We start from the raw sequence: 7553 nt of genomic DNA on the forward strand, positions 1-7553 counted from the left end.
AAATCTTTATGTTCTGATCTTTGCATGCATATCCTGAATATGTGTCATCCTTCAAGTGGTATCAGAGTCATGGATTTATTTCACATACATATTATTAAGATCTAAAAATCAGATCTTTAGATCTAATAAATTAGATTAGATCTAATTTAATATACATAAGATGTATATGCATATGTGATGTGTGTAGATCTAAAATTTTAATCTTTAGATCTAAAAATCAGATTTAGTAAATTCGATTAGATCTAATTTAAATATATGTGATATATTAGATTTTGTTTATACATGAGATGTATAAGTGATATGCATATGTGATATGTGTCGATATAGTTATGTATGAGATACATAATTTGTTTTAATATGCATGAGATGCATGTTTGTTAGATCTAAAAGTTACATGAGATGCACATGATTAGATCTTATTTATACATGAGATGTATAATTGATAAAATCTATTTTAGATTAGATCTAAATTGGTTGGATTAATTGAAATCATCTTGAGATAAGGTTGCCCTGGCATAATAGAGATTATGCTGAAGGATTGTCATAGGATAATGTGAGATGAGATCTTTTAATTTAAAACCTTAGACTCATGTATGAGATACATAATTAAATATTTACATATGAAAGTAGTTTTGACATCTAGCTACCTCTTGTTCATAATGCATTTAATTAAGGATCTAAAATTGAGTATTTAAGATCTTAATCTTAAGCATAAAACATGAGGATTTAGGCTTGGTTAGTTCAATTAGGTCTAGTAATTCGATTACTTTTGGATAATCAATTTGTACATGGTAGGGCTCAATCGAGATGAGCGGTTGACCTAACCCAATCAATAGTTGATTAGGAGTAGGTCAAGAGTGCTCAAGATCAATCTAATAGTTGTAGATTGGTCACATCGATTAACAATCTCATATTGGATTGATTAACTCAAAGACCTAATTTAGCTCAGTGGCTCGAGTCTGAGTTACACAAGCTAACCTATTCAAAATTGATTGATCTATTGGTGTCTAAGAAAAGTGGTTTTGTTTGACCTAAAGAGAGGTGGTTATTTAATTAGTTTCATTCACTAACTTGATCAATTTATTAGTATCTAAGAAAAACAACAAAGGGACCTCTATCGATCGTATACTTTTTTGGCCAATTTGGTTGATTAGTCTTAATGTGGTTGCTCGATGATTTTAGCTAGCCCATATCCTTAGGGTTATTCATAACAGTTATGACTAATTAGAATTAAAGAGATCTAAATTAAGTCTCCTTATGAATATTAAATCGAGGGGTCTTCCATCGTTGTACATTGCCATGCCCTCTCTGATGTTGATTATTTTCGGTTGGATATGGTGGTTTAGTTGTATCAAGGGAGAGGCAACCACTCTATTGGCATGAGATACTTTGGGGTGAAGATGGGGTTAGGCTAAATATCTATCAGGTGAGGGTCCAATGACTGCTTCACTCACGCTCAATGGTGGGTCTGACTTAACTAAGGAATGAGGTCAAGATTTGTCAGGTGAGGTCTCAGGACTTAGAGACCAAGTCCCTTCCAATTTGCTTGAGAGTCATTGGACAAGAGTTGTTTGCTCATTGGTTGACATATTTATTAAGATCTATCAGATGAGATGGTGTGCCAATTGGTGGGACTGCAATGCCCACTAGGAACCCTAACTCATGAAGAGATTTTCACTTCCCAACTCGAGGAGTGTTGAGATCCAAAAAATTAGTAGGAGCATATTTATTTTAAGTTCTTAGAATAAATATAAAATCAAGTATAAATATTTAACTAGAATCTTTACTCTCTTATAAAATTAAAAATTAGCTTTCAATTCTCACAAACTAAGAACTAATTGAATAACCGATCTAGTTATAAAAACTGGCTCAAAAACTTAAAATAGTTTTAAAGTTTCGAGAAGTTGAGCTAACTAGAATATCTTTAAGTCGCCAAACCATACGACATTGAGCAAAGGGCAATCAGTTTATGATCCTTATTTGATAATGATCAAGGATATGGATGGGCTTGAGAAGCTCAGTATGTCCAAGCACAAGAAATTACGAATGGATTTGATCATACAATTTCTTACTAGTTTATATATGCAGTTTATAGTAAACTACCATATGAATAAGAATGATTATACCTTGGTTGAGTTGGTAACTACTGATGGGACCTTAAAGAGTTCATGGGGAAGGATTCTTGTACACCTGAAGAACCTAGAAAAAAGGATATGGGATATACCTTTAGAAGGTATGAGTAGATAGTGAGTACCGTAAGATCTGAGAGATCCAAAGATGAGATAGATCCAAAGAATATATGGCATCTCAGACTTGATCATATTAGAGAGGATAGAATAGTAAATTAAAAAGGTATGAGCTCCTAGGTTCATCGACTTTTGAGTTATTTTTGATTTATGGATTCTGCCTTCAGGGAAAGATGGCCAAACATCCTTTATAAGATATGGGGTGAGGACCACTTATGGCCTTATCTTGATACATTCTAATGTATGCAACCCATTTGATGAGCTAGGCAAGGGGTGATTTTCTTTACTTCATTACTTATATTGATGACTGCTCACAGTGTAGGTATATAATTGAGATACAAATCTAAAATCTTAAAAAATTTAAAAAAATTCAGATATGAAGTAAAAAAATAAATTAGAAATCTCTTAATGTTCTTCGATGAGATCGAAGAGGTGTATCTCTTAGTGGGAGTTTCTAACCTATCTTAAGAAAATGGCATAGTCTCATAATGAATTCTTCTTGGTGTACCTCAACTTGATGGGGTGTCGAGAGCAGGAATAGGACTCTATTTGATATAATCCGATCCATGATGAGCATCACTGTTCTTCCCTTATTTTCTTTAAGAATATGCTTAACTTAATAGAGTTTCCTTTAAGTCATGTCATATGAGATGTGGCATGCTATGGAAGTCTGGCCCATGTCAAGTGTTGGCATACAGACCAAATTAGAGGTTAGATCCATGAGACTCGTTTAAAGATATCCTAAAGAGTTTTAGAAATATTAATTTCTTCCCAAAGGATCACAATATAATTGTAACCCGACATACTATGCTCTCAGAGAAATAGTCTATCCAAGATGAAATAGTTGGAGGATGACTGAGCTCAAAGAGAAAATCTCTTAAGAGCAACGAGTCATTGAACCTATTCATGATGAGCTAGTACATGTAGTCTCTCTTTCATCTTATAATCTCCTGTCCTACTGAAAAATACTTAGATTTTTTGACAGAGGATATAGAGGAAGTGTTCCACGTGGGAGATAAAGAATATGAATTTGGTGTGATCAAATTGTTTGATGTGATCAAATGTTCCTTGAGAAAAACATGCATTTATAAGAAGGTTAGTGAGAGTATTGTCATGATTCTCATATTGTATATGGATGACATCCTCCTAATTAGAAAAGTTATTTTTATACTGATATCAGTTTAAAATTTGGTTGTCTAAACAAACTCTCCATAAAGGACCTTGAGAAGCATCCAATAAAGATTTATGAGACAGATCTAGGTCTATGAGATATACCTAAGGGGATGCTAAATCTTTCATAGAAAATATGCATAGAGAAAGTGCTGAAAGGGTTCAGCATGGATAACTCCTAGAAAGGTTTCTAGCCTTAAGGCATGAGACTGATTTCTCCAAAATGATGTGTTTTGATACATTTGAGGAGATTCAACATATGAGCCAGATCTCTTATGTCTCAAATAAAGGGAACCTCATGCATGTTATGCCATGCACACAAATAGATATGGTACTTATTGTGAGTTTTACGAGCAAATATTGGTTGAATCTAGGCTGAAAGTACTGGATAGCCATGAAGAATATTTTCTAAATACTTGAGAATCACTTAGGATAGGAGAAGAAAAATTGAGGATAAAAAGATTCACAATTCAGACCTTAAGTCTAATATTGATGGTAGAGAGTCTACATCAAGATGTATTTCCTTATGCAATGTGACTTGATAAATTGGAAGAGTTCCAAACAATCGATCATTGCAGATTTTAGAAGTCGAGTATGTTGCTGCTTATAAGGTAGCTAAGAGAGTATTCTGATTTATTATAGAATTAGGTGTAATGTCATGAGATGACACAATACTATTCTTGGGCATCGATGGTACCATAGCTCTAGTTAAGGAGCCAAAGTCTCATGAGAGTTCTTAGCACATAAAAGCAACGATTCGTGACTTTTCTGAGATGTAAGACTTCGAGGATCAGAGTAGACCCCATGAAAATATGGTAGGCCCATTGACTAAATGATTTAGCTAGCCAAGATTAAAGCACATCTTGAGAAGATGAGGCTTAGGCTTATGGCAGAATGATTTTAGTGCAAGTAGGAGATTATTAGATGTATGTCCTAGAAGCCAATTTGACCAACACATTAATTTTTTTTAGGATATAATTTTATAGTTGATCTAATTAATTAGGATAGTTAATTTTATTCATGTAGTGTATGTGTCCATGAATCATCCAAAGAATTAATAAGATGGTGGCATATATTTTTAAGAGTTGAGAATTTGAAACATACATCATTGATGGTTAATTTTAAGTTGCTTTCGATCGAAAGATCATCACAGGGATGGTGATTGATCCAATAAGATTGATGCATGGATTGCTTCTCTCATGGTAGACGAGTCTCATATCTAAAGTGTAGGGATATTAGAGCGAGAGTGTAGATGGTTATTAGAGAATAACAGTACTGAGCTTGATGAATATAAAAAGTTATTTGGATGTCTACTCACTCATCAGTGATATTTTTGATGCTATAGTTGTATGAGTGGTTCTTAGATCTGCGATACCTCGGCTATTCATAATGAAATTAGTGTAGTTTGACTGTACCATAACTCGATCTCCTAGCCATATAAAATTTTGAGGTATATGTGCAGGAACCAGATCTAGGGTTTCAGGGTTAGATCTTGAAACTTTTTCAAGATCATACAGCGAAAGACTAAAATAAATTAAAATTTATTTTCTAAAATCAGAGAATCCTTAGATCTAAGATCCTATTACATGATTATTACATAGCATTAAATCAGAAATTAAAATATATAAATATAGCATGAACTACATGTTGATCATATCAACATGTTTTTATACTACATCTAATGTATGTATTAAATAATAGATCAGATCTATTACCTTGCAAGTTAGACATTCTAACCTCACTGATCCGGGCTTGAGGATGATGTTGCAAGCCGCACATGCGTCCGGCCTCTAGGAGTCGTCCACACGAGCCCATGAATCTCGATCAGAAGTTCTGCTTTAGGAAATCAGCACAGTATGCTAGTACTGCGCTGATCCTTCTTTGATGGTTGATCAGGTGCCTCTTTCTTCTTGATTTGGACTCTTCCAAAGATGGAAAGTAGAAGGAGGAGTTTCAGATCTGAGACGCTCTCAGAAAACTCAAGATGGAGGGAGGAAAGATATGAAAACAAACAACCCTAGAAGAAGACCCTCTTCTTCTTCTAGTTTCTCTCTCTAGACACCCTAACTTGTGTCTTTTATATCTCCACGACCCAAAGGTCTTTCTCTCTGATTCTTGGATGGCTCAAAGGTCTCTCAAATCTCTGTCTTCTCAAAATATTTCATGAAGAAACTCATTTTATATAGAGAGATATGATAGAGTCCTTGTTTAGGTCAAATACCTAGTCAAGGCTTATCCAAACATGACAAGTTAAGGGGCGCCCAACTCTTGAGCACCTCCTCCTTATTTTCATGCATGGATCATCAGCAAAGGGTGCACAATATGTACCCTAAAAGCCACGAAAATTCCAAAAAAAAATTGGATAAATTCGGTGCAAAATTGAAAGAGTTTTAGATTTCTAAAACTCTATCTCATAGAATTCGAAATTCAAACTTATTCCTTTTTGATTTGATCCAAACCACCTTCCATGTAAGAAAGAAGAGAGGAAACCTTTTGTGAACGTGGGAGAGACCTGGGAGAGGGCTTTTGTCGCACAAAATAAGAGGAGATTGACGTTGAATGAGAGAGAAGGCATGGGGAAGGCTTATGTGGCGCAAGGTGGAATCCGAGTCTTACTAAGATTCTATCTTATGACTTGTTTTAATTTAGTTTTCCAAATCAAATCAAACCAAAATTAGATCAACCCAATTAAAATAGGTCTTAAACCAATTAAAAACTTAATTTAATCAGATTAAATTAGATTTAAATCTGATTTAATTTTTTAATCAAATTAGAATTAGATTGACCCAAGTCTTAGTTGAACTAGGACTAGTTTTTCCTTGCACTTGGCTTATCCAATAAACCAATTGAACTTGATCCAATCAAGCCCAAACCAAATCTAATTAAATCATATTTAATTAGACTTAATCTCAGCCCATTGGCTTAATCAAATTAAGCCAATTAGCAATCGAATTGCTAATCGATCCTCCTGCAACACTTGCACTGGGTTAAATGTTAATCATATTGATCATTTAACCCTAGAATGATTTTTAATCGTTGATCAACCATCCGATCGGATCATGAACTCTAATGTGTGTGACCTCATAAGTCCGAACCTAAGCTGGTAGCACAGGAACAAATTTCTGTACCAATCGAAGTGACCATCTAGCAATGGTACCCGATGATCGGATAGGTCGAATGTGTAGAACAACATCCTTAGAACCCATGCGAATATAGTTTTCATATAATTCATCCCCTTGACCAAAATGATCATAGGACACCCCAGAGTTCAACTGTCAACTCTGATGAGGTTGTCCAAATTGTATTTCAAAATATAAAATCCATCTGATGGATTACCCTGGCCAAGGTTTTGCTAAATTGAAATACAGCGACTCATTCTTCTCCAACTCTTGGAGTGGTCAATCCCATCTCGATCACACTCTGACTTCGCAAGTACTTGACTGTGCCCAGAAGCCTTCCGTCCCTGAATTAGAAATTCAGTTAGTCCAGTACCAAAGCACAGTGAGTTGCTTGCAAGTCACTGAGGCGATCTCAGGTCTAAGGGACACTTATACCTATATCCCATCAGAGACATTCTCGACAGCAGAATACTCTGGAGTTGGTCACGTTCAATGATGATGTACCCTTACATCTCACCTGTATGCCATACCAGTGTCTCCATACTCTTTGGTTAAGAGGACAACCAACCTATATGGCCTACAGCGATCTATGCTCGATAGAAGCTGTCGTCCTTATTAACAGCCTATCATTTGGTCGTGAACTGTTTTAAGGACTAATCGATAAATCTTCTCTTTATCGAATCTAAATAGTCCTAAGGACTTCATCATAACAATGGAGTTCATTAGAAGATGAAAGCTTATGATGAAGATGCCAAATATATTTTATTTATTAACAAATCAATTACAATACTTGGTTGCTCAACCGTCAACAGCTTGACGATTGGCTTTTTGGGACACATTTCCCAACAACTCCCACTTGTCCTAAAGCCACTCGGTACAGTATCTAATACCCATCTTCGACTTGTGGTTGTCGAACTCCTTTATCGTCAGGGCTTTAGTGAAGGGGTCGGCCAGGTTCTCCTTTCCGTCGATCTTCTGAAGGTCGACGTCACCTCGATCCACGATCTCCCGGACCAGG

This window comes from Elaeis guineensis, chromosome 16 (assembly GCF_000442705.2).
Source record: "Elaeis guineensis isolate ETL-2024a chromosome 16, EG11, whole genome shotgun sequence".
Lineage (NCBI taxonomy): Eukaryota > Viridiplantae > Streptophyta > Magnoliopsida > Arecales > Arecaceae > Elaeis > Elaeis guineensis.